General features: G+C 44.1%; 1 protein-coding gene across 1 annotated transcript in view; it reads left to right on the top strand.

Annotated features, from left to right (window-relative positions):
- The window catches only part of NCOA1 (nuclear receptor coactivator 1), a 185,381-nt gene that overhangs the window by 39,923 nt on the left and 117,599 nt on the right, over nt 1–27,859 (top strand). The window contains exon 2 of the mRNA XM_075144789.1: nt 16,286–16,454. The gene's annotated coding sequence lies outside the window, so the exon portion shown is untranslated. The remainder of the gene's footprint in view (nt 1–16,285; nt 16,455–27,859) is intronic.

Genomic DNA, 27,859 nt, shown 5'->3' with positions numbered 1-27,859 from the left:
GCGCTCGTTACAGTGCCACGTGAAGCCGATGGAAATCCAAGGTGAAACAGGAGCACGTAATTTTTGTCGCAGGAGGCAAAGGGCAGCCTGGCTTTGACCAGCATTGGTCCGGTGAGCCAAACCCACACTGACAGCACGCCTGACGTCCAAGCTTCTGCCAGGTGGGATGGCTTTGAAAATTGCTTTCCTTTCATTTTTAAGAAATTATTCTCTTGAAACTGGGGATTAGGTTGCCTCTGGCAGTTTGAAGAAGATAAGTAGGACTTGCAAATAACAGGGGTGTGTAATTCATTTTCTGTATCTTAATTCCATTATAACACACCCATAGTCCCAGTCAGATGGGACCGAGACCTTTTAAATTAATTATTTGTCTGCTCTGCCTTACATTTGCAGGGATTATTTTAATGCCCAAGAAAGAAAGGACAAGACGTGGGTATTTGAGGGGCAGTAGAATGGAGGCTGTGAGGATTTGGCTCTTCTGGGTGTGTGATGCAAAGCAAGGCTGGCTGTTGGATGGAAATAAAATCCGTTGTGTAAATCTGGTTGTTGTTTTGTCATACTCGGGCAGTGCAGGTCGTGAAAGATAGGACCCATTTCGCTGAACTGAATGTCTCTTTCTGATGGACCAGTTGGCTTTCCAGCTGGGATCTTCTGTCATGTGTTGGCATCCTGCGTGAAACAGTATTTATCTTTTGGTATAGCATTTAAAGTAGATCTCCAAGATGCTTATAAAAGTCTAATTCTCACAATTTTGGGTAGGTAGGTTTTATGTTTGTTGCTCAACCAGCCAGGTGACTGAGCTGAGTGTAGAGTACGATATTCACGTAGGTCTGCAGCTCCTAAACCTGCTGCACATCAGTTGTTGTAGGTGGCCTCCCAGAAATAGTGCTCTACTTGAACGTTTCATTAAAAATACAAATCAAGAAATTCTTTCTAGATAAGAGTTTTTTCTATAAGTGATGCTAAGCCGAAATAGCTCTGATTTTGGATGATCTTACGGATTTCATTCTTTGGACTGAAAACACTGCCACTTTAGCTTGAATTCCTTCAGTCACGATAAGAATCATTAATATTATTGTTTAAACACAGTTGCGTAGGTGTTAGTCATGGTTATCGATGCGAGTATGGCCCCTGACTTCTCTTCTAACATCTGGAAAAATCTGTCTGATCCAACAGCTGTTTCATCTGGTAGAATCATAAAATACTTTCTCGTAGGCTTTAATTCACACTAGGACTTCGCTAGCTGTCAAGATTAATTTGACATTTTATACAGACATGTATCTTCTTGTCGTATCTATCTCTAATGTGGTTCCTGTAAACTGTAAAAGTATAAAATTAAGTTTTGGTTAAGACTTAATACATAATGTATATGATCAGAAAAACAGTGGCTAATGGTATGAAACACTTTGAGGCAAGAATGGAAAAAATCTCTTAAATGCTTATAAATGGCTTTGGAAAAATAAGTACTTAGTCCCATCTAAGCTGTGGTTACTTGCATGGAGGTAACCATGGAAATTTTATATATAAAGCTCATCTCCAAAGAGCTTATTTTAACATGGTCTCTTGCTGCAGTCCAGTGCTTAACAACTCTCTACTGGCACATGGTGAGACTTTGAGGCTCTGAGCAACCTGATCTAGTGGAAGGTGTCCCTGCTCATTGCAGGGAGGGTGGACTAGATGACCTTTAAAGGTCCCTTCCAACCCAAACCATTCTATGATTCCAAAACTTTGGTGCTGTCCCTTCCAATTTTGTGCGTTTGGGAAAAAAAACACCAGGAAAACAAACTCCAAAATGCTCCTCCAGCCCACAGTTGGGGTTATGTGATAGTCCAGCAATTTTGATGGCTGATAAATGAAAATCTTGCCACCGAAATGAAACTCGGATCATAGAATCATAGAACGGTTTGGGTTGGAAGGGACCTTGAATATCATGCCACGAGCAGGGACACCTTCCACTAGACCAGGCTGCTCAAAGCCCCGTCCAACCTGGCCTTGAACACTTCCAGGGATGGGCCATCCACAACTTCTCTAGGCAACCTGTTCCAGTGCCTTACCACCCTTATAGTGAAGAATTTCTTCCTTATATCTAATCTAAACATACCCTCTTTCAGTTTAAAGCCATTACCCCTTGTCCTATCACTTCATGCACTTCTAAAAAGTCCCTCTCCAGCTTTCTTGTAGGCCCCCCTCAGGTCCTGGAAGGCCGCAATAAGGTCTCCCCGGAGCCTTCTCTTCTCCAGGCTGAACAACCCCCACTCTCTCAGCCTGTCCTCATGGCAGAGCTGTTCCACCCCCTGATCGTTTTGGTGGCCTCCTCTGGACCCGCTCCCACAGGTCCCTGTCTGTCCTGTGCTGAGGACCCCCGAGCTGGACGCAGCCCTGCAGGGGGGGTCTCACCAGAGCAGAGCGGAGGGGCAGAATCCCCTCCCTCGACCTGCTGGCCACGCTGCTGGTGGTGCAGCCCAGGACACGGTTGGCCTTCTGGGCTGCGAGCGCACGTTGCCGGCTCATGTTGAGCTTCTCATCAACCAACACCCCCAAGTCCTTCTCCCCAGGGCTGCTCTCAATCAATTCTCCATCCAGCCTGTGTTTGTGCTTGGGATTGCCCCGACCCATGTACAGGACCTTGCACTTTGCCGTGTTGAACTTCATGAGTTTTGCATAGGCCCACTCCTCATCTTTGCTGTTCGGCAAAGATGCCGTTCTTTGTACCTGTTTGCATTTTGGAAACGTGACCAGAAGCCCATGCTGCTGAGCCGCTCGCCCGTGTCGCCCTGGGAGGTGGTTGCAGAAGCAATGCAAGACCCTGGAAGACCTATAATGACTTAAATGATTTCAAGGCTCAACTACTGAATGTCAGGAATGCTGAGATTAGCAGGATGATGCTGAAGGTATTAAGTCCAGATTGACCTAAACTATTATTTTGACTTAAGCCACTGGTGTTTATATTATTTATATGATTTATTTTTGCTAAAGAAAAACCTATTTCCTCTGGCTGCAGAACCAGAAGCTAATCTTTTGATTAACCATCTGTTCAGATTCATGTAATTTCCTTTTCCAGATCTATGACAGTTTTTCAAAGTTGCTTGTTCAGGAGACATTGATGCTTTACAAGGCGCAGTAAGCAAAGCCCATAGCACTTAACAAAAGGTGTCCGCATCAATAATTCCCATTTTACACCTGCAGAAACCGAAGCGGGAGGAAGCTTGCCCAGGTGTCGTGGTTTAACCCCAGCTGGCAACTAAGCACCACACAGCCACTTGCTTACTTCCCCCCACTGGGGTGGGGGAGAGAATCGGAAGAGTAAAAGTGAGAAAACTGGTGCGTTGAGATAAAGACAGTTTAATAGGTAAAGCAAAAGCCGCGTGCACAAGCAAAGCAGAACAAGGAATTCATTCACCACTTCCCATCGGCAGGCAGGTATCAGCCAGCTCCAGGAAAGCAGGGATCCATCACGCGTAACGGTGACTTGGGAAGACAAACGCCATCACTCCGAACGTCCTCCCCTTCCTTCTTCTTCCCCCAGCTTTACATGCTGAGCAGGACGCCATATGGTATGGAATATCTCTTTGGTCAGTTGGGGTCAGCTGTCCCAGCTGTGTCCCCTCCCAACTCCTTGTGCACCCCCAGCCTGCTCGCTGGTGGGGTGGGGTGAGGAGCAGAAAAGGCCTTGACGCTGTGTAAGCACTGCTCAGCAATAACGAAAACATCCCTGTGTTATCAACACCGTTTCCAGCACAAATCCAAACCATAGCCCCATACAAGCTGCTGTGAAGAAAATTAACTCTACCCCAGGCAAAACCAGTGCACCAGGTTTCTGAATTTTCTTTCTCCCTTCTGCTTTATGCATGTGTTTGCCATCTCGAGCTGTTTTGCTGCTGCCATTAGTGATAACCACCTTGTTGCTCGGGTGAGGATGAGGGTGCGTTTCCTTCCAGCGCTGCGCACGTGACGGGAAGGGGAACGCATGGCCAGCAAACCCCCTTGTATAGCTCAGGATGGTGTTGAAATCGAGATGTCATCTTAGTGGGTTAGGAGATCGTTTTGGTTAATACATGTAATGCAGGAGTGGGTGTTTTTTGCTGGATTTGCAATGTTCTCTCCCTTCTGGTCGTGTTTCTATACAGCAAATTGCAGCTGGAGTGCTCTCGTGTTAAGAGTATAAACACCCCTGGAGCAATCTGGGGATTAAGTAAAATGGATGCTTTAGTTGAGATCCATGTTTTCCTATATCTCTCTTTCTAGAATCATAGAATATCTGAAGTTGGAAGGGACCTATAAGGATCATTGAGTCCAACTCCCTGCTCCTTGCAGGTATAGTTGGAGAAGATCAGAATTTCTGGGCTTGACGGAGGAATTACTGTGCCAAGTTCAAAACATGTGGACTACTGAGAGTGTCTACGGTGCTTCTTCCCCACCCTGGTGTCTTCTGCCCAAATATGCCTTGCTTCTCATTATGGTGATCCCATCTGCTTTAGGACATGGGTCTGCAATTAAAAAGACCCTGTCAGCCAAGGTTTGGGGGTCCTGCGGTGCAGGTATGGCATCTGCCAGGAGGATCCTGTGCTGTGGGACGGGGCAGAGGAGCATCCATCTGGGATGCAGATTGCTCAGCCTCACTGTACTTGTGTTTTGGGCACGTTGCATGTGCCCATCTGAAGAGTCTACAGCCCTCGGTTTCTTTAAGGTGGCTTTACTCGCAAAATGTGCTGTTCTTCGGTAGATCAAAGCGATTTGGAGGCTGCGTGTTGTACAGGTTTTGAATGGATATTGGAGGTGACACTTCGGAATCCTTCGCTTTGCTGCTAGCTTGTTTGTCAGGAAAGGGTATATCAAATTCTCCCCTCAAATGGAGACACCGAGGAGTTATTTCAGGAGATTCGATCTTCGCTGAAGTTTCTACAGTGGAGTGCATCTTTGTACCATCTCCAGTGTAGCTGTTTCTCGTTTCCAGCCCCTTTCGGTTAATGCTTCAAAGGAATATTGTCTAAGAAATTGCCAAATGCGCTGTGGTTACCAAGTTGCTATTGGAAAAGGAGGAGGAAATTCCCCACTATTGCAAACTAATAAACAGATCGGAGGTGGGAGTATGAATGTGAAAACAATATATTTCAGCTGGATAATGAAGAGAGATGTTGAATCTCAGCAACTGTTTAGATAACTGTCCTTTGATTTGTTTACCATCTGCTTTTAATTCCGAAAAGGAAAAGCAGTGGTTTGGGACTGGTTTGAGGAGCTTCACAGAAAAAAAGCTCGTTCACATTGCCACTAGCCACAGGTGGAAATTCTCAGCCAAATCCTCTGTTGTTGGAGCTGGTTTCCCTGGAAGGATCAGAGCAGCAGGGAGCTTGGTCTCTGGATTGATGGATGGGAGAAAGTTGAACGTTAAGGGGTTGGTTTGCCCACAGGATGTGAAGTTCTGCAAGAGACACGTTTTGCAGAAAACACATCTCGATGGATTGACTTAAAGCAGTTTATGAACAGCTTTTTTTCTCCCCTCTTTTATAACGTTACATTCAACTTGCGTGGCTATAGTCATCTGCTTCTGAAAAGTATTTTTCCTTCCCTGTCCGTGCCCTCTGTTGATGGCAGACCACACAGAAAACCAGTGCGATGCTGTATTTTCAGGGTGGCGCTGGACCGATGGAAGGACATGATGGATGCAAGAGCAGAGGAGTGGGAGGATGTATATTAGCACTGACACTTGGCTAGTCTGCATGTGCAGCTGGAATCCCTTGTCTCTAAAATTACTGGAAAACAGGCTTAGAGGAGCGTAGAATCATCATAGAATCATACAATCGTTTAGGTTGGAAAAGTCCTTTAAGATCATCAAATCCAACCGTTAACCCAGCACTGCCAAGTCCACCACTAAACCATGTCCCTAAGCACCACATCTACCCCTCTTTTAAATACCTCCAGGGATGGTGACTCCACCACTTCCCTGGGCAGCCTGTTCCAGTGCTTGACAACCCTTTCGGTGAAGAAATTTCTCCTAATATCCAATCTAAACCTCCCCTGGCACAACTTGAGGCCATTTCCTCTCGTCCTATCGCTGTTACTTGGGAGAAGAGACCGACCCCCACCTCGCTACAACCTCCTTTCAGGCTTAGAGGAGCGTAGCTGGGTGGTAGGAAATTTCATAAACTATTTGAGGCTGCAGTGGAGAAGGGGAAAAGCGGTGGTTAACCCTTGACTTTTCTGTACGAGTTGTCTCTGTTTCCCTTATACAGTCTCCTGTTCACTGCTCTGGAGCTGCTCTTCCACCAGTGCCCAGTCAAGGCCAGTTTATAGCACAGAATAGGCTTTATAAGAGAAATTACGATTATCAGATCTGATCTGGCAGCGGGTGCTAGTAGCTGAGAAAGTAAAGCAGTTGTCCTTGTCATCTCAGTCCCATAGTGCATGCGTGGCCATCATTACCTTTTTACTACTGAATTTTCTTTCTGTAGCTATAGCTACATATTCTTATATTATGCATATATGCATTTATGCTATTCCATAATATATGGAGTTATAACTCCAGTATAATTGTTTTCTTAGTATTAATATGCTTTGTGTTATTTAATTGTCAGCCAGGGATTATAGTAAACACAGTACTTCTGTGTTCATATCCAGTCTGTTTATCTGAGCTATCTGCATTGTATAAAAATCTGAAATATAATGATGTGAGTAATGGGGGCAGTGAGAGAAGAGCCGTTTTCAAATCTTGAAGTGGCGGTTGTTTCAGAAAGTCGTCTTCATTTCTTTTTTCCCCTTCATCATCCCAATATATTTAATCATTAAGACATGACACTCAAGAAGCGTCAGAGAACATTCTAAAATTATTTCGTTGGCTTTACTTTTTAAAGAAACCTATTGAGTCAGCTTCTCAGAAACTTCTAAATTGCTTCTGGATATAATGAGCTCTGCCACAGTTTGGATTCAATAAAGGTGATGAGATACAGATCTGAAATCACAGGGCTGAGGACAGTGATGATTTTGTTAGAGATGTCTACCTGTGGTGGTGCAGAGTGCTTTGCATCTTCAGCTTACACTTACTCCCAAGCTTGACTCAGCATGACCCAGGCCCTCGTGAAATGATATTTGAGGTCTAATGTAATTGAAATTCCAAATTCACTGAAATCAAGAGAATTGGGATTTCTCAATGTCTAACGTCTCTCCCTGTCCTTGTTTTTGATGCCAGGACAATAAAGCATCTTTAGAGTTAAAATGTAAGACAAGGATAATTAAGAGCTGGAAGTCCAGACATACGAATAGCAAAGTTGTCACTGTTGGACTCTAGTACACCTTCTCTGTGTTAATATATTAACCAAAAATTTTGAACTCTGTAATTTTATGTACAATATCCTTTATATATTTTATTTATGATATCTTTCTCCCTTAGTTTTTTTAAATTACATTTAGTTGTGGAAGAAAAAAAGGCAAGAACTTCTGTCCCAGGCTGCTGGTGCGTGTTGTTAAGCACATTTTAATGATGGATAGTAAGAAAGTAAGCAGTTTAAAATACTGTACCACATACTTGTAATCCACTGCACAGCTGTTCAAGTGATCGTGAAGGGTTGAGGCCACCACAGTGTCTGTGTATCGCTTGGTATAACAGCATATTTGCGCATCACTTAAGGTTTACCTGGACAGCAGCCTGTTTCACGATGGTACCCGTACAAACCCATTTGTCATTGTTTAATCATCGTCATTGGCTTTGAGTAGAGAGAAAAAAAGATAGGAAAGAATTAAAAGTCAGTCTCACGTTCCTAAGATCAAAATTGTTCTTTGCAGAGATCTCAGATTAGGGATTTATTTTTAAAGTGTGGTAGGAGCTGGTTTTGTTGGAACAGGGAACCTGTGACAGCTTAAATTCCACTTTGAAAGATGCATCCTCTTTCCAGCCCGAGGAATTAGCATTTGCACAGCTCTTCAAACCAGTTACTCTCTTCTGTACAAGATCATCTCTCCTAGATTACTCAGAGATAACTTCAAGTATAGTCCTTTGGAAACGTCATGCGATTTCAGCCTTTCCAAGGAGCTGACATCAAGCAAGAAGCGGTTATCACCCTTTGGCATCAGTCTGACAAAATAGTTTGCAAATGACGGTAGACACTTTTTAAGATAACTGTGAGGCTTTGGAAGAAAAGGAACCCGAGCACCGCAGGAGTACTGAGCTGTGTAAATAATTATTTATATGCTGTTTGGCTTGAAACCAAATTTGCCCTAATGAGAGAAACCGAATATTCTGAGAATGTGGATGCCGTTCCAGAAATTAGGGTGTTCATAGAGTTCACGTTCAGCTGGTGAGGGAGGAATAAAGTTGGATCTAATCTATATCAGGAAGTTATTAAAAACTAATATAAAGTGTGCAGTTAAGGCCGTTAATGACTTGAGAGTTTTTGGACATAAATCTAATGATTCCTTTGGCTAGGACCAAGCTATGGATTAATTTGGCAAAAGGTAGTGAGTGGGCACCTGGGGTGCTGGATTGTGTGTGGATAGAAAAACACTTTGGGTTTTGGTTTGGGATTTTCTTTTCTCCCCTTAAAGCACACTTCTGCTTTCAGGATGCAAAACAGGAGTCCCGCTTGCATGTACTGCAGCAGGGGTGGCTGAAGCACCCTTGGAAAGTGTCATCTGCTAAAGAGCTTTCAGGTTTATTCTCTTTGCAGGATGCTGCAGCAGGTTCAGCCTTCCCCAGAGCTGACGATGGTCAAGTCATGGCAAGGGAGAGATTTTGACTTGTGTGATTCCCACTGCCTGAAGCTCCTGAAGTGGACCAGCTGGGGACTTCTGCCAGCAAAGTGCTATTACGGCTTCACAGCACTTGGGAAATCTTGAGCTGGTTCAAAAGTACAGCAATTTGCATAAATATCCAAATTGGGTACTCTGGGCTTTGTGTTGCGATGAGGCGGATGAGTGAAGAAAAGCCAGTGATGGTGTGGCAGGCTGAGCATTCATGGACATGTGAGATTGTTGCGGAGACCTGCAGAAGTCTGGCATGGCTCCTAACCTGGGCTCCGTGATGTTCCTCCCCTGTCTTGCAGGAGTTCCTTGGGCTTTGGGAACCAGCAGGTTAATTCATCGGTCTTGATCTGTAGCAGTAGGAGCAATCTGCAGATGAAACTTTAGTATTAGTGTTGCCTGTTGTTATTGATTGCCTAAACGAACAAGTGCAATCAATTTCTCCTTCAGATTTATTTTAAAATGTATTTTACACTTTCTGCTTTTCAGTTAAAGCCCTGCAGTTTCATCTAGGACGAGTGAGATCCCTGCAAAACCTGGCACGTGTTCAAAACCTTAGAAGTACAGAAAGCTGTTTATTAAACTTCCTCATGGGTAGATAAGACAACTCGCTTTACTGGAACAAAGTTAATATTTTTTTTTTTTTGTTGAGGTCTTAGTTGTGTAAAATTATTCTTTCCAAATACAGTGATTGTTTTTCTGACCTTTTAATTTGCAACAGTTAACTGGCAAACAGATTTAGCCCTCTTGCAAAACGGCTTTTCTCTCTGTCTCCTGCAACACTTATTTGGTATTGGATATAAATCAGGCAGCAGTACATAAAAAAATAGATAAGGGGGAAAACAGGCTTTCCAGCTGCCCAAAAATGCGTATAAGTTCTTAAGCAAAATCAAATTTAAAGGGAACCTGAAAGAGTACTTTCACGGGGGGGGAAATGTAGTGAGAATTGGCATTGCCTTGAAACTGTTGCCCGAAAGTCCTTCCTCCAGGGAGATTAAATATCCCTTTTAAAAATGCAACATTTACACTGGCCCAACAGCCTTGGAGTTTGGAGGAGTTGCAAAAAAATATTTGGTGCTGCACGTTACTTGTAAGCAGGCAGAAAAGGAATGTCCTTGCGGGAGGCTCCCTGCAACCCCTTGTAACAAAGCTGTTCTTTTTTAATATCACTTTGTAGCGTGCCCTTTTTATATATAGCACGGCAATGAAAAACAAGTAAATAAATTATGGATTTTGTCCACATACAATAAACATTAAATCCCTCCTAACTCCTTTCCACTCGCTTTTTATAGTTGGGTATAGTTCATTAGCTTTGATTACCTAGGCTAACTGGAACAAACTTTTGCAGTGGAAAGACAGGAGAGGATCCTACGGTCACCGCGTGGGCCAAGGTTGGACAAACCCAGAGCTATGTTCATGTTTGTCTTCATGTTGTAGGTCTGGAGCCCACTCATCAAGTGAAGAGAGTAATGCTGTTTCTGGTCCTGGCTCCACGGACCCTTGTTCATGCATTTTAATATTAAACAGTCACCGATAAAGTATTTAGAGCCTTAGGTAAAATATAACAAGGGAGGTATTGAAAGATGCATGTTTCACGTGCTAAATGATGACCGCTTCAAAGGTGCTGTGGTGGCTCGGTCCATCACGGGCTGTGTGAGAACTCAGCTGCAAAGCGTTTATGCCCTGGAGGTCCATGGCTGAAGATGCAGTAGAAAGCACATGACTTCAATGGACTGGGAAATGTTGTGAGCTAAAGATGAAAGGTTTTGGGTGAGATCTAGATGGGATGAAGGATGGCAGTAAGTTGTTTCTTCTGGTCGCTGGAACGTCTGAAATGGATAACTTTTACTCAAAAATATATTAGCAGTTGACCTTGCGCCTAAACAAGAGTTAGTATACTCTCCACTAATTTTTCAACTAGTAGAATTTCAAAGCAGATGGGTTCAGCAACAGTCCAGGCTCTCCTCTGTGTGTTTGAATACATTTTCATGGGATAAGGAGAACTTCTGATACACTGAATCTGCTATAGTTAGTGTGGGATAGTTTAGGTGGAAGGGGTGTCAGGAGGTCATCTGGTCTCAACCTTGCTCCAAGCAGCTTCAGAGGATATGCTTAACAAGATCGTGGATAACCCACTTCTTGCCCTCAGCTTCAACTGTTTAAAACCAGGGTCCAATCCATCGACTTGTATGGGATATTTCTTCTTTCTGCTTTATGGGTTGCAGGGAACAACCCAACTTTGATGCTTTGTTGGGGGGAAAAATGTGGATACACCTAAAGCAAATCACTTCAAACCCTTCAGTGAAAGTTGTCAATAGTTTGAGCAAAAAATGCTGAATACAGGATTTGGGAAGAAAACAGAAGGGCAAAGGTCACCAGTCAATGGACGCTTTAGTGAAGGGGCTTGGGGTTTTTTATGTTGGAAATCTCTAAGTGCATATTCCTACTAATTAAAAGGCTTTCTGATGAAAGGGAAAAATATCCTGGGCTGTTGATGTATATAATCTATGGATACTTATTTCTTTTATCTGTCCTCCAGATCTCTCTATATCTTAAATGGAAAGCTTATGCATAATAGCACTTGTAAAGTATCTTTTATTATTGCCTTAAGGTATTATGTTTTGGAAAGAAAAGCCAAGATCCCCTTGAAGGGGGCTTATCAGAAAGGTGGGGACAGACTTTTTAGCAGGGCCTGTTGCGACAGGACAAGGGGGAAGGGTTTTAAACTGAAAGAGGGGAGATTCAGACCAGATAGAAGGAAGGAATTGTTTACTCTGAGGGTGGTGAAACCCTGGCAGAGGTTGCCCAGAGAGGTGGTAGATGCCCCATCCCTGGGAACATTCGAGGTCAGGTTGGACGGGGCTCTGAGCAACCTGATCTGGTTGAAGATGTCCCTGCCCACAGCGTTGGGCGTTGGACTAGATGACCTTTAAAGGTCCCTTCCAACCCAAACTACTCTATGATTCTATGATTTTATGATTCTATTATCCAGCTCTTTTAGCTTCTTACTGTGATTTAGGGACTACGGGTGGTGCAGACAGGTTGCATAGTAATGACCTGGGAAAGCCTAGCAAAATCTTCATGTGGTTGAGGACAAGAAAATGTGTGGAACATGGGAGAGCTTGAGGGGATGGAGCAGTCCTGCCAAGGAATTACGTCTGGGAGATCTTTGGTGCTCTCTAAACGAGGCATGTGTTCCTGTTTGCCTTTCAAACCTGCTTTCTTCTGCTGATACGGGCTCAGATCATCCGATGGCCCTGGAACAGCATCGCCCCACTGCTGCTTTTGCAAGTTTGCTGCAGTCCGGGAGTGACTCCGGGGCTGCCTGTAAGCTGCATGTGGTTCAAAAGCCATGGTTTCACCATCTCTGGAACAGGAGAGGTTGTTAATAGTATCTGACATGATCACCTGCACGGGAGGCTGTAGGACCTCCCTGAGTTCAGTTGTGTTTGAAAGAGTGGGTTGAGCCCCCACGTTCAGGAGTTTTTCATGCACGTGGATGACGCAGCGCTGCTGGCAAAGGGAGCTGCACTGGGGAGCCATGTGCGGTTGGCGGTCCACCATCACTGAGACCTTTTCCAAAGTACAGTTTCCTCTACTCTTAGGTGAGAATATAAGAATAGCTTTGATGGATCTGCACCCTGTTTCTAAAAGTGGTGTCTCCATAAGGAGGTGAGGACTGGGCAGACCCTGTACAACACTCTCTACAACTGCCTGGAAGGAGGTTGTAGCAAGGTGGGTGCTGGTCTCTTCTCCCAGGTAACAAGTGATAGGACGAGAGGAAATGGCCTCAAGTTGCGCCAGGGGAAGTTTAGATTGGATATCAGGAAAAATTTCTTTACTGAAAGAGTGGTCAGGCCTTGGAACAGGCTGCCCAGGGAAGTGGTGGAGTCACCATCTCTGAAGGTATTTAAAAGACGTGTAGATGTGGTGCTTAGGGACATGGTTTGGTGGGCATGGTGGTATTGGGTTGACGGTTGGACTCGATGATCTTAGAGGTCTTTTCCAACCTGTATGATTCTACGATTCTAACTCTTTCCCAACTCTCCAGCCTCTGATCATTCAACATCTCCAGGACTTTCCCAGCCAGAGATAATGTCCGTCTTATTAGTAACCATCGTGGGTGTCTGCTCTGTGACATGGCCAGTCTTCCGTTGACGCAGACGTTTAGCGTGCACAACATCCTGCGGCAAGGAGCTTAACCGCTCAGCTGGGTTGTGTGTGAAGGAACCACTGCCTCTTCTTTGGTTTGGGACTTGCCACCTGCTACTTTCATTTCTCGCCCCCTTGGTCTCGCGCTGAGCAGGCTGCTGCTGCCTTCACAGGCTGCTGGTGTGTCCCTCCTCTGTTACATCCCGTCTGAATTGGGAAGGGTCTCTGCTCCAAGTTTGTGTTTGGTGGTAAAGATGTGCAAGGTCTTTGGTTGCAGTCCCGTTGGTAAAAGATCCAGATCTCGTGTCCTTTGCTATTTACAGCTTTCAGAGTCGGTGTGAGTCTGATTTGCAGTGGCTTTTGCTCATGGCTTGCAGGAGGATGAGTAATGTAGGGCGCAAGATCTGCTCCTTCTGGGATTTCAGTACGAGCACGTGATTAATGACGATCTAGTTATATTTTATGACTTTTCACTTGGCCAGTTATTAATCTGTTTAATATATTCCATGTTATGTAATGTAATTCCAGTTACTTGAGAAATCATACTTTACAAAGTGAAATGATTTACCGAACTCTAAGTATGCTGCATCAGAGCTGTTACAGTTTGCAGCCTTGTAGTCTTAATAAAAACACGTACAATTGATTTAAGACCCGTGTGTCGATAGACATCAGTTATTTACTTCCTATAATTCCTAATTAGGTTTTATACCAGCATTTCCCTTGTCTTCCTGGCATGTAAGCTGGACCCGATAGCTTGTTATTAGCCCGGTCATCCTGCTCACGCATTTAAAACATTGACACAACAAAATGTCCTTCAATGCTCTCAAACCTCCCAAGTTCACACTGGCGAGGAGCAAGTCCAGAGGGTTTCTTGTCCAGCTCTTTCAAAGCCCCTGGGGTGCAGCTGAAGATCTCCTGACTTAAAAACGGCCAGCTCTGTTAGCTGTTGTTTCACATCTGCCTGCATCGCTGTTTGGAATAGAAAATGTTTCCTGTGGCATGACTATACCATCTGGTTTCTTTCTTAATTAATGAACAGAAATATTTGTTGCATTCTTCTGCCGTTCCTATAATATTGCTGGTGGTTGCTCTGTTTCTGTGCAGTAACGGTCCTCGGCCATTGCTGGAATTCGCTGTTCCTAGGTCATTTTTATAACCTGATGCGCTCAAACCTGTGAGTGTTGTGGTTCCTCTCATTGCATTTTTCTTCTCTTGCTGTTTCATAGCACTACATTTCTGATGTATTTTAATATTTAGTTTAGTTTTTCTTCTCTTTGTTATACATATTTTTTATTCTGATTGTTGCTTTCCTTTTCATGAGAGCCAGGTTGAGAAGAGTTATTTTATTTTTTTAAAACAGGAACATATTCCCTTTTCAGTTTGGGGAGCTTAATCCCCCCCAGACACACACCTCACCCTGGGAATCTGGAAACATATTCTTAAAGTTTCCATTATTATTTATGTTTTTCTGTTTTTAATGTTCCTTCCTTAGCATCATTGGGTCTATTTATTGTAGAGGTAGTGAAAGCAGCTGGGACATATATATTATTTAGAAATTCAAAGACTGTCTCCTACTGGTAAAATGCAACTTTCAGACTGGAAGCCTGAGCAATACAGCAGTTTGTGCATCTTTTGTGTTCATTTATGTGCACGTGTGTATAAAAATGGATGCTTAACAAGGCAGGCATCCCGTCTGCCATCGGGATGTGCTCTGTCATACCCCTCTGTTCGGGTGCGGATCCGTAAGCTTCCGGAGTTGTTCCTTGCCAGTGCCTTGGAGATGATGCTGCCGTGTGAGTTCTCCTCTCTCCTTTTCCCTGCTTGATTTTTCATGAATAAGTTGCAACGAGTGACTTATAAGAGTCTTGTGTTGCTAAAGACGGGTGCATTATTAAGACAGTATTCTAATGACTGTGTCCATGTAAGTAATTTCTTTTATAATAGCAGGAGCGGCGATGGGGACGAGCAGGTTTTGAACTAACGATGGTACTCCCCTCAGCTAACTTCAGATGCTTGGATTTAGAGGTACAAATTTAACCCAGTAATCCTAGTAATTCTGTGAGAGAGAGAGAAAGAAAATAGACACATCCTGGAAGTAATTTAATGCGGACTCCTAACCTGGTGGTTCCTTGGGGACCAAACCTGATCCGCTGAAGCAGCAGCCAGCCTTTGGGGCCGGTTGGGCTGCTGAGGACCTGCAGACATCTCCATCCAGCATCTCCAAGGGGAGATTCGTGGACCTGTTCATTGACTGCAGAGGGACCCTGGAATTACCAGCTCCAATTTCCAACCAGCTCTTAGGTGTCTAAGGTTGATTAAGATGAATTGCCTCCTATAGCTACTAAAAATAAAAGTTCAAAAGCAATATTGGGACTTCTGTCTCAGAACATTTGATGGGATGGGTAGCAAGCTTGGCTGTAGAAACTGCAACGTGTGGAGTGGCTTGGAAGAAAGGTTATGAAGCTCATCTCAGTGTTTCCATGGTTGGTTTTTTTTTAAATTACTTACTTTTTCGTTAGAATTCAGGCAGTGCATCACAATATGATAACCTATTTTATGAACTTAAATTTTTCAACCAATGAAGGTCTTTGCAAGCCACAGATTAGTTGACATACTAGCATTCGGCTCGAGAGGAACAGGGTTCAGACTGGTATGACATACGGAAGAGGGGATGGCTGAAGAAAATGGACGTACTGCAGTCTTGGTATCTTTTTATGGCGTACGTGCTTCGGGAGAGAAATAATTACGCTCATCTCAGGTTCAGAGGCTACCTGGCTTATCGAAGGCGATACAGAAGGTCTGCGGAAGAAGAGGAACTGGAGAAATCCCCTTGATCCGGTTCTAGCTTAATGCTTAGTAACAACAGCAATTTACTATCCGTGCCTTTGAGAGACAGAGAGGGATCTCATTATCTTTGAGTTTTATGAGTTCAGCGGTGGTCTGCAGCCTGTTGGCTGTAAACACCAACTGTAATTTTCTGGTGCTCGTTTTTATCTCCTGTGTAGCGTAGATGCTGTCTCACAATGGCAGATTTGCTACTAGATCTGTGCTGTGTTTTTCTGGAGGGTAATCTTTATTTCTTAGGAGTGGCATTGGCAAAAAGGGAGGGGAGAATTTAAAAAACAGTATTGGTTGGAGTATTAAGCTTTCATTTACTTTATTTCCCCAAGTAGCTTAAAGCTTGAGGAACCGTGATGAGTTCTTGTCCAATGAAATAAAAAAGATAGCTTGCAATTGATAGTATTGAGAAGGTCAGCAAGCTATTAATGATGCTGCTGTGAATTAATAGTTGACCTCAACTTTGCTGTTTTTCTACTTAAAACACTGAAAATTGCATCGTGTGAATAATAATTCAGAAAGATAAATGAAAGATAATGCAGACAAACTGTCTTTTCCTCCGCAGGACTCAGTAATTGATGCTGGTCCCCTGTCAGAAGAGTTCATGTGAAGACTGCCCATGGAAGGTCGATGCCTGCGTTTGCTGAGGCTCTAGGATTCTGTTGGTTTGCTGTTTAATTAACTGAAGAGTCCAGTTTTTCCCATGAACCATCTTTCACCTCGGGAAGATAGAGGTAAGGTTGCAGGTCTCTGTTTCTTCTTTCCTCTGGCGGAGAATGTTTAAACCTGTCATGGAGGTGGTTTTTGCTGGAGCACCTCCTCATGCAGAATTAATTATTAAGACTGCTGAAAGCAAAAGTCACTGTTTTTCTCTGTCCTTGGCATCCTTTGGGTTGTTTTCTGTACATGAGATGTGCAGTCAGTCTGCATTGCATTCGTAGCTACGAGAGTTGGTTTAAAAGCTCATAAAGATGAAATTATTGCCTGAATCAACTGCGCTTTCTCAACATGTTTTGCAAAATTGAATAGCTAATTGCTGTGGTGGCAGAATGGTATGCAAAGGATTTGTGCTAAAGAATAATATGTGGTTTTGGTAAGTCATTGTTATGCTGTGGGCTGGCTCGCGGTGTTGATCAGGTGAATTGAGTCCATAACTAGAGAATTTTAAAAGTCACAAACTTGGGAAATCAAAATGTTTTATGGCAAGGGCTTCTACAACTTCCAGAGCAAGAAGTGCGTGCTCAGCATCCTTGTAGCTCTTACTAGCTGATGCATGTAACAACTTGAACACTTCTGTGGTTTGCCCACAACCGGCAATATCTTAAAGGAAAATTGTTATAATGGAGTGGTAACTCGGAAAGACAGTACAATATATTTAGAAATGAACAAAATGGTAAAACAAGTAGCAGTTGGATGATGGGTTGGCTGCAGCTACTGTACGGCTGTGCGATTTGCAGCCCCTCTCCATCAAGACTGGGAGTGCTTCCTGCTGTGGACCATGAGCACACAGGAGAGGGGAGGACCTGTACCCCTGCTAATTCCCCTGGAAAACCAGCTTCTAGCTGACATGCCTTAAGGCAAAAATTACATATATCACTACAGCTGCTTTTGTCTGATGAAATTTTGTATTGCTTGTATCACGATTTCCTGTCTGAGATAGCTGGTGTTGCAAGAAACTTCGGTGTCGGAGCTGGTTTTGGCTGGAGTGCAATGGAAAATGGGGTATTTCCTTCTGGATTGAGCGTGGCTTGTTCCCATGCCCCTCTTCAGTGCAGTGTAAATACTGGCCCCAGTAAGATACTGGTGATGTATGTCCTCTGTAGGCTGCTTTGGCCACCTGGTTTCTGTCCTTGAGTTGGCTGCTTCCCTAAGCTGTGGTGGGATGATCGCTGCAGCAGGGACTGCGGTGGATCGGAGACGTCAGTGCCCCGTTCTCGATGTCCTCCCCGATCGGTTTGGTGGCCAGAGGGCGGGTAATCGGATGCCCAAGACGGGGCACAGGGGTAGTGGTAGCTGGGAGCCGTCCCCCCTTGCCCTGCTCCGTCTGGCTGTCTAACGTTTGCCCTGCGTTTCTGGGCAAGGCTCTTTGCTCTCTGCCTTGGTGTCTTCCATTTGTAGCACAAATGATGGTGGTAATGAGGCATGGTGGTAAAATTTGGAAATAATATCACTTCTGTATTGCTGTGTGCTGTCCCAGCCTGTTAGCTTGGAGTCGCCCGGGTGGAGAGGAGCTGGGGGGCTGCCCGTGGGTGGTAAGAAACCAGAAGAGCCCCAATCCAGTGCTGGAAGTGCTGCTCAGAGTTAATTTTTAAACCACGCTTTGCCCGATAAATGCACAGTTGGATTCAGGTTTTTTTACTGCAAAAAGATCACCCTTCCCTCTGGACAGAACAGCTACTTTTTGAATGGAAGCGAGTAAGCCGTATCACACACACACAAAAAATCTTAGCTCCTGCACTCTTAAGTTGTGTTTATTTTTCTCTCTGGTATCTGACCAGATTCAGCCTTTGAAGCGGTGACCTCGCGGGGTGGTGGTGGGCTCTCCCCGCTGCCGACCTCCTGCGTTCCAGGTGCCGATTAATACCTGCCCAGGCTGGGAGCTTGCAGACCGATGGCCTCGGGCTGGAGCGTGGACTGTGTGCAGCTTTATCTTCTGAATTTTCTCCTTTTCTCCCCCCTCTCCAAAGCAATCGGTACAAATCACACGCCTGGCAGTGGCCAGGCTTTACCTGAGACATCTCTCAATGTCAGGCAGCTTGAGAGATGCAGCCCAGGCAAGTAAAGGGTTAAATTCTTAATTGTGAAATTGGATATCATTGTGGGGAGGAAGAGTGAGTTCTAGAGTAATTTTAAGGGTGAGGTGCCTCGTCGGCTGCTCTGGATTTCCCCTAATTTAGGGGACTAACAGGCTAGCCCCTGCAGTTGCATGGGGGGAGCTGGGGGGAGCCCTGCCTTCATCCCACCTGGCACCTCCCAGCCTTTCCTTATTCCCCCCCCCCATCTGTCTTATTAAATTTCATTCTTTCCTCTAGCAAATGGACTTTTTGGCTTGGCATGAAATCCGGTTGCTGTGATTGAGTTCCCATCCCCTTTATCCTGCGATGGGGCTTTGAGATGAAAAAATGTAAATGCAATCGCCGAGACGCTCCCTCCCCCACCCTAGCCCTAGGTCTTTACTGAGCCGAAACTCCCTCTTTATTCCTTAATGATCATATTCCTTCCACTTTAAATAGATTTCCTGCTGTTAACAGTGTTTTCAAGTGTTGCAACACTTTATAAATGGTATCTCGTGAGAGGTATTTACCGTAGGTGAGTTTCCTTGAAGTCGTAACCTCTGCCTTGCCGTTCCCTTTTCCCGGGGGCTGCTGGCGGGGTAGGAAGGACACAGATGAAGGGCTTGGCAGTCACCATACTTCTAAATCATCTGTTCTTCTGCCTCTTTTGTTAGTTTTAGAGAGGGATGTTGTTCCAGCCATGTATTTGAAATGGAGTCCTGCTGATCAAGACAAAGATGCATGCAGCACTTTTGGGGACTTACAAAGAAGAAATCCCAGGCTTGTCTCACCACGTACGAATTAAAGCCATTGGGGCACTCCTGAAGCCTGGCTTCTAAAAAGCAAAGAGCACAAACAAGCCAGGAACCCCCACCATGCCCACTGGAAAAGGCTCTCTAGGTTGCCCAGTAGAGAACAGACAGGACAACCACCGAGGACCACGTGCAGGGAGAGGTCTGAAGCTTCTGCCGCTTTGCAGAGGACACCCACCAGCAATATTGCGTCTTCAGGTCGGGCTTCTTGTACTTCTGCTGACCAGCCTGCAGCCACAATAACAGGAGATGTGTTTCTTTCTTTAGGTTGCCAAATACAAATGCTGAAGTGTTGAGTCTTTTTGGTTTTTTGGGGTTTGTTTTGGTTTTTTTAGAAGAAAAGTTAGATTGAGCACATGGAGGCCCCCAACACGTTTCTTTTCATTTTTGTCGTGAAGATGTTATAGCCAGCTGTCACTAGCAAAAAATTATTTAACTTATATTAAAAGCATTCACCCTGTTGAAGGTGTTTGAGTTTTAACTGAGTTTCCACCCCTTTTGTTTTTATTTGGTATTTGATTCTGCTGCAGTCATTGTTTGCGTAATGTTGAAATACCTCTTTCTGTTGGAGGTTTATATGTTAAAGGCACCTGCGCGATGCTAAAGAGAAAAGTTTCAAGCATATGTTGAGAAGAAAACAGTTGATGAGATTTCAGATGTCTGCTAGTGACTTTGGCTCTTCTGTGTGAAATTAAGGAAGAACTGTTTTGGTATGGGAGCTGGTTGTAGTTTCACATCTGAGAACTCTTTCTGTTCCTTTTTTCTAAAAATACCATTAGATGCTCTTGTTTTCACACGTAGATCCTATAGTTGGACAGTCAGATTGGGTGCTTTGTTTATACAGAAAGTATTTGAGACACACACCTCTTCCATTAAGTAAAACTTCTGGTGCTTAGCTCCTTCAAAAAATTAAAATGTTTAAGTAAGGATTTGGTCATCTTCCATTAAACGTTGCTTCCCCAGGAGCTTTGATTAGATCTATTTTGATTACTTTGTTTTAATATCCAGATTGCGGTTTTGCTTATCTTTTGGAACAAACCACTTCATCCCTTTGCCTTACTACTCCCAGAAATTTTAAGCAAATGCACTTTTTTCTTAGGCTTTCACATTTCTACGCAAATCCAACCTAATTCTTTGACCATGACCGGACACCAGCTGCGCAAACCCTGCCAAGGTCTGAGATGTCATTGTCCCTCCACCGTCGGCCACTACCTACATGGCAAAGCTGGTGGCTTCCATGAGGTCATCCAACAGCGCGGTTCTTGTGAGCCCTCCTCATCGCAGTGCTGCCAAGCCCTCCAGGTTGGGCTGAGCCCTCTCCAGTGGCTTTTCAGCTCAAGCTTCTTGTGCTGAAGCACGTGAGAAATGCTCACGTGAACTCTTCAGCCGCGAGCGTGGGGTCCTCTTCACAGGCAACCCAGGAATGGGAACATCTTAATCTGCCGCAGCCACTTCTGCAGCGATCAATTTATCATCACCTTTAGTAGGTAGTTCTTGCTGTGCTGAGGAGACGAGGTGGAAACGTGTTTGTGTCTTGGCTGAGCAGGATTGTAATCAGCAGCCAACAGGACGGTAAATGATGCTGGATATGTTAATGTTTTTAAAACATAATATGTTTTTAGTCTGCTGGGTTCTCTGCTGCCTTCGAGGAATTTCTACTTCTTGGGCCACAAAGATGATGTGTCGTTTAATTGAAAACCACACTCAAGTGAGTCCATCAGTTTTCGAGACTTAATGATTTGGTCTTTGCCTAATGTAGTATTTGCTGTACAAGCCCTTCCTGTGCATGTAAGGTTATAAATCGGTACCTATTTACTTTCTTCCATTGTTTTAGCTATTTTGGTACCTCTTTGTCAGTTTGTGTTAGCTACTGCTCTGACCTTCTCAAGGGCACCTCTTTGGTGTCAGGCCTCCCGTTGGCTGTCAGCACTCTGGAGGTGAGACACCAGCGATTGCTGATTCTCCCTGCAAGACACGGTGTGATCGCTGCCCCCGTAAGCCAGAGACGTATGAGAAATTCTGCCTTTTGTTTTGTTTGTAGAAGATGCAGGTTGGCAGGATTAGAGTCATAGAATCACAGAATGGTTTAGGTCAGAAGGGACCTTCAAAGATCATAGAATCATAGAATTGTTTAGGTTGGAAAAGACCTTTCAGATCATCAAGTCCAACTGTTAAGCCAGCACTGCCAAGTCTACCACTAAACCATGTCCCTAAGCACCACATCTACCCCTCTTTTAAATACCTCCAGGGATGGTGACTCCACCACTTCCCCGGGCAGCCTGTTCCAGTGCTTGACAACCCTTTTGGTGAAGAAATTGTTCCTAATGTCCAATCTAAACCTCCGCTGGCACAACTTGAGGCCATTTCCTCTTGTTCTATTGCTTGTTACTTGAGAAAAGAGACCGACCCCCACCTTGCTACAACCTCCCTTCAGGTAGTTGTAGAGCGCGATGAGGTCTCCCCTCAGCCTCCTCTTCTCCAGACTAAACAACCCCAGTTCCTCAGCCGCTCCTCATAAGATTATCTAGTCTAAACCTCCTGCCATGGGCAGGGACATCTTTTACTAGATCAGGTTCCTCAAAGCCCTGTCCAACCTGACCTTGAACACTTCCAGTGATGTGTGGGGCGGTCATAACTTCTCTGTGTGATCTGTTCCAGTGTCTCACCACCCTCATGGTAAAAAATGTCTTTGTTATGTCCAGTCTAAACCTACCCTCTTTCAGTCTAAAACCACTGCCCCTTGTCCTGTCACTACAGGCCCTGGTAAAGTCTCTCTCTGTCTCTCTTATAAGCCCTCTTTAAGTATTGAAAGGGCGCAGTAAGATCTACCTGGAGCCTTTTCTTCTCTCAGCCTTTCTTCACAGGAGAGGTGTTCCAGCCCTCTGATCATTTCTCTGGCCTCCTCTGGACCTGCTCCAACAGGTCCATGTCTGTCCTGTGCTGAGGACCCCAGAACTGGACACAGTGCTCCAGGGTGGGTCTCATGAGAGTGGAGTAGAGGGGCAGAATCCCCTCCCTCGACCTGCTGGCCATGCTGCTGGTGATGCAGCCCAGGATACGGTTGGCTTTCAGGGCTGCAAGCGCACATTGCTGGCTCATGTCCATTTTTTCATCCACCAGTACCCCCAAGTTCTTCTCCACAGAGCTGCTTTCCATCCATCCATCCATCCATCCCCCATCTGTATTGATAGTGGGGATTGCCCCAACCCAGGTGCAGGACCTTGTACTTGGCCGTGTTGAACTTCATGGGGTTCACATGTGGCCACTTCTTGAGCTCGTAAAGGTCCCTCTGGATGGCATCTCTTCCTTCTAGCGAATCAACTGCACCACTCAGCTTGGCGTCATCAGCAAACTTGCTGAGGGTGCACTCAATCCCACCATCTAGGTCATTGATGAAGATACTGTATAGTACCAGTCCCAGTATGGACCTCTGAGGGACACCACCTGCGACTGATTTCTGTTTGGACATTGAGCCCTTTGTAGAAGCACAGTTCTGTTTACTCAGCGTGGAAGCATTTAAGGAAAAAATTATAAAGTGATAAAAACGTGGGTGAGCATTCGTCTTGCTGGGCAGTGACACATCTTCATGGGCATCACCGCCCTGGCTGTGTTCATGCGGTGATGGCTATCCATTCTGGAGGGGTTTCTTTCTCCTCCCACGAGGTTTCATCTTCTGTCTGAAGCCTCGTAGATGGGGTGAAGCCAACTGGGAGTAGAGCTGGGGACGGTGAGTGAGTTCAACCCTGCAAGAGGCAGGTTCTGCTCCTGGATGCTCATGGTCATCGCTCCCCCTCATCACCTTGGGCAGAGCTGCTCTTCACAGCAGCTTCTGGGGAAAACGTGGCACAGCATGATATCTGAAAAGGAGATCTTTTTATCTCCTAAAAATAACAAATAAACCTGCTTAGAACTGCCTTTTGCTTGTTTCCCTGCTTTTCATCTTGTCTTTGAAAGAGGAAAATTTTAGATGAGTTAAACCCTAAGTAAGGACTGTTTGTGCTTTTAGTCAGAGAGGTCTTTTTTTATCTTCCAGTTATCACTAAAAACATTTTTTAGAGCTGATGGGAGTTGTGTAACCACTTGTCAATAACTCAGGAGAGCGGTAAGATCTGTTTCTGGTAAACTTTCAAGAGATAAACATGAAACCCCAAAGCCACCGCTTGGCTGACAAAAAGCGAGAAGAATTTTTCTGGTGTTTTTTTAATTTCCGTGCTGAGTTGTTGGTGAACACCTTTTGCCAGTGCCGTACGTGGCTAAGTACGTGGCTCTGTTTGCTTCTCAGAAAGAAAACTATCATACCTAGTTCCTGTGGTTTGAAGATGAAGGTGTACACGTTAAAACATGCACGCACATGCCTGCTGCCATCAGGAAAGGACCAAAATTTAAAGTATTTCCTGGCAGTTTTGCCCGAATACTGGTTTAAATTATTATTTAATATTGAGACAGTCTTGTGAGCTGGAGACAGTGGCGTCACCTACAACAGTACTTTTCAAGAACGAGAAATACTGGTAAATAATGTTCATTACAAGCAAGTTTTAGGAGCACAACACCCGTGAAATCTTGATGATTTGGACTGCAAATCTTAATTTCGCTCATCCTTCATCAGCATTCCTGTCTATTGATCAGCATTCCTATCCCTGTCTTCCCTGACGTGCCAGCATCTCAAAGCACCTCAAATGATGCTTAAAACTTCAAAGTACGTTTCTGGTACGAATTATCAACTCGGGGTGAAATTCAGCATCTGCAGAGAAATTATCTGCATTGTCCGACGCCCCGCTGGAGTGGGATGGAGAGGCTGCAGAGAGGCTCGCCCTGGGTCTGTAGCATTAGGGTGGCTAACACACAGGGAACTCTTGCCTCTGAGGTGGAAAGGTAAGTGATGTTTTCCCATAAAATCTGTTTTTTTCCCATATATTTACAACACTTGCTCTCCTCCTTGAATTTACTTACCTCTTGTTGTTGCGAGTTAGGGATTAGGAGAGTGCTAGATGTTGCCAAGAGGATGAGGTGATAGGAGCATGTAGCAAAAAATATGTAGGAATATATAGCAAACTCCTCATAGATGCTTTTTTCTTTTATTTTCGTAAAGACCTTAGACTCCCCTTGCAGATTTCAGAGAAGTCTCGTGAGGTTAATAAAGCCTTAGCTTTAATGTGCTTTCCCTCCCCACCCCTGCTTCTTCTACCTTGTTATCCTGGAGTTTCTTTATACAATGAAAGGCATACATTTGTTTAATGGAGCTGTCACGAATCCCAGCTACAGATGAACTGCGGAATGTATATTAAAATATATTTGGCGAAGTTAAAATGAAATTCAAAATCAAAGGAAAATTGCCCCGTTGCTTGTTACAGTTCATATCAAAATGTCACCTGGGAGAAAGCATATTCCTTTTAGAAGCGTGAATGGGTTGTTAAGAAGGGACCAATTTTATCTGTAGGGAAATTCTCTGCTGTCTTAAGCCCAAATGTGAAGAGGGAAAGGCAAACTAATTAGCAAATTTTAATAACAAAGTAACGGAATATCAGATGGATGGTATGTCTTTCAGCATTGGATTTATACAGCTGAGCAGTTTCCATGTATCTCTGAATGTGTAGCAAATGAAGGGAAAATCTTTTATTAAGATATTGGAATAACATTCTGATTTAAGCAGCCTTAAATTTATGGCAACCATAATAGTAAATAGTCCAGAGATGGAAAATAAGTGAAACTTCATACTTGAAGTGGAAGGTTTAACAAAAAAAACTTGAACAAACACTTCTGAAGAAACGCAGCAAAAATCTGAATGGGCAATTCAAACCCCGTAATTACTCAAATGAAAGAACCACAAAGGAAATGGATGTTCTTGTGCAAGGAAAGGTCATCCCAGATCTTGACAAATGTTAAAACAAAACCCAGTGGTGTTACTGACGGTTTATTATACGAGAGTTGTAAACAGGGAATTCTGCTCAACGGAGCTGGAACAAGGGCCGTTCAGGTGGATACAGGGAAAAACTTCTTCACTAGGAGGACAGATCCCAGAGCTGACCCAGAGCGCGTTGGACCAGACATCCCTGTGATTCAACCTCCATTTCCCTGTGATTCTACAAAATGTTTAGCATTTAAATACACAGTATTTGTAAAGCAGACATGCAGCTCTTGGCAGTTGATGAACAATGAAAATAGGGATTTGCTAAAATTTATAGGAAATACAGTCCAGATCCATGAATGACTATTGTGAAGGCATGGAGAAACCCCTTAGGGAGCAGGGCAAGATATTACTAGTGGTCATGTAAGTGGTCAGCAGTTGAGTTTAATGACATTAATTTCCAGTAGAAATCCCTTCCTCTTTACCGCACCATAAGTGAGCTTATGGCTTTACTGCGCGTTTCTCACTGGCAGCCAATTTTAAGCTATTTAGGAATTTGAGGACATTTAAAGTCGGTTGTGTCGCAGCTTCTGCCTCGCACGGCGCCGAGTGAAGCTCAGCTCACGCATCTGCAGTGTAAAATGCTCATTAGCGTTTTCATACGTCTTTGTAACTTCAGAGCATTAATATTTCCCCCTGCTTTGATCCCTGCAGAAGGGAGGGAAGCGGAGCCGCCGAATGGTGCTGACTCTGATCTCGCTTGAATGGGAGACTCCTCCAAATTTCTTACATTTGTTGTCTCCTCACATTCTGCAGTCTCATCTTTAATCCCTCTCTCCTGTGTCTTTAATTCATGAAAGTAAGTAATTAGAGACCCGAGCACATGTCGGAGTGATGATATACAGATACAGCTGCAGCGTTTTTTTCTTAAATATAATAGTATAATGTCACAAATGAGCTCCCTTTGCTCTGTATTTCTCCGGAGTCCGTCTATCTTTAGATGGAGAATGCAGCTGCACAGCAGTCTCCTGGCTGATGTAAAAACGGGGAGGAAGCTTTTCCATTTTGTGTAGGCATATTATTTATGAATATACCATGAAGAATGGCATTGCTGCACAACACAATGGTAATCCCATCGCATCCTTATTTCTCCAGAAAATACTTCATTACAATTAGATGTTGTTTGCTTGTTGTTTCCTGCGAGGGTCTGCAGTTCAACTCTAGACCTTTTCCACCCTGCCATTATTAATGTGCGTGTTGATAGCCAAGTATTTCATCAGTCATCTACTTGTACGCTGGGTCTGGGTTTGGGATGCTGCAGTGGTCTTGGAAAATGATGGAGTAATAATGGATGAATGACAGGGTAGAAGCAATCTAGCAACTATTTTGCATGTTAAATATGAAGGACAGATAAATTTTACAGCTGTTAGCAATGATTAGAGCATTTACAGACAAGTAGATAAGTCATTAAAAAAATAAAATCACCCCATATACCACTTACCAATCTATTGTTGACACCGTGACTATACATGGGGTAAATAATTTCAGTAAGTACTGAAATCTTATTAAAATTTTTAATTAACTCATCAGCAGACTAATAAATATTTCATGACAGCTAACTAAATGTCTGTTCTAATGTGTAAGACTGGCATCCTCCTCAACAGGAGACCTGGTGAAGGCCATTTGTCTTGCTCACGAGCGTTACAGGTGGTTGCAGTGAACTTTCCTTTCCAGTGTGGGGTGTCCACCTCTGACACGTTCTCATTTCAAAGCTGTGGTTTTAAAGAGAAGAATAAAAATTGAAAGTATACATAACAGCCTAATGCTTTGTTGTTTCTAAGAGTAATTTAGTGAAGGAAGGGACTGATTGCCTTGACACAAAGATAGGGAGGTAAGACTTGTCAATTAAATGTTCGGTTTGCTCTTTGATACTTGTTTTTGGTTGTGCAGCGTTTCTCAAACGTAATACTTCGGTATTTCCCTCCTCCTGTTTGTAATAGGTATGTGACTTCATATAACACATTAGATGCCCGTAAGAGATCTTTCTGCACGTGCATGCTCATATTGCCACGCTCTCCATCAGAGGATGGGTATCACCTTCCAGCTTGACCGCCGGGGTGGCATCGCCCTTTGCTGGGGCAGCTTCCCTGGCGCCTTCAACACCGTCCTCTAGAGCAAGGGGAGGAATAACCTCTATTTCTTATGAAAAGAGCCCCCAAGGCCAAACATTTTAAATATTAATTCCGTTAATGTGATTTCAGCTGTGATTACCCAGGTGTCACATAGCTGCCATCTTCTAAAGGCAGCATCTCCAGCCCCAGCCTTCCCTGCGCCGCAGCAGCTAGCGAGTGCCGTGCCACAGCTGAGTCTTTTCATCGCTTTGTTTTCACAGGCTTTAATTATGGAGGGAAAATAAAACTGTTACTTATATCATAGTGTGATGGCATGGGTATAAAATAAGCTGTATCCTTGCACCAGTGTGAACTTCACACTGAAGTGCTGGAGCTGTCTTATTTGCCTGTATTGTTTGTGCAGCTGCAGGAATTGCACGCACATCTGTTTTGCGGTCCTGAAATTTAGCCCCGTGCACATTTACAAATCATTGTGAACTGGCAATTTTTTTCCTCTTTCTTAATGGTTTAATAAATACCAGGGTTTTTTTTGTTGTTTTTTTTTACATTGAGTTTCATCTTCCCTTTTCAAACAAA

Source organism: Calonectris borealis, chromosome 3, assembly GCF_964195595.1.
Source record: "Calonectris borealis chromosome 3, bCalBor7.hap1.2, whole genome shotgun sequence".
NCBI classification, from domain to species: domain Eukaryota; kingdom Metazoa; phylum Chordata; class Aves; order Procellariiformes; family Procellariidae; genus Calonectris; species Calonectris borealis.
Note: the sequence above shows the minus strand (reverse complement) of the source record. Positions and strands in the feature narration are given on the sequence as shown.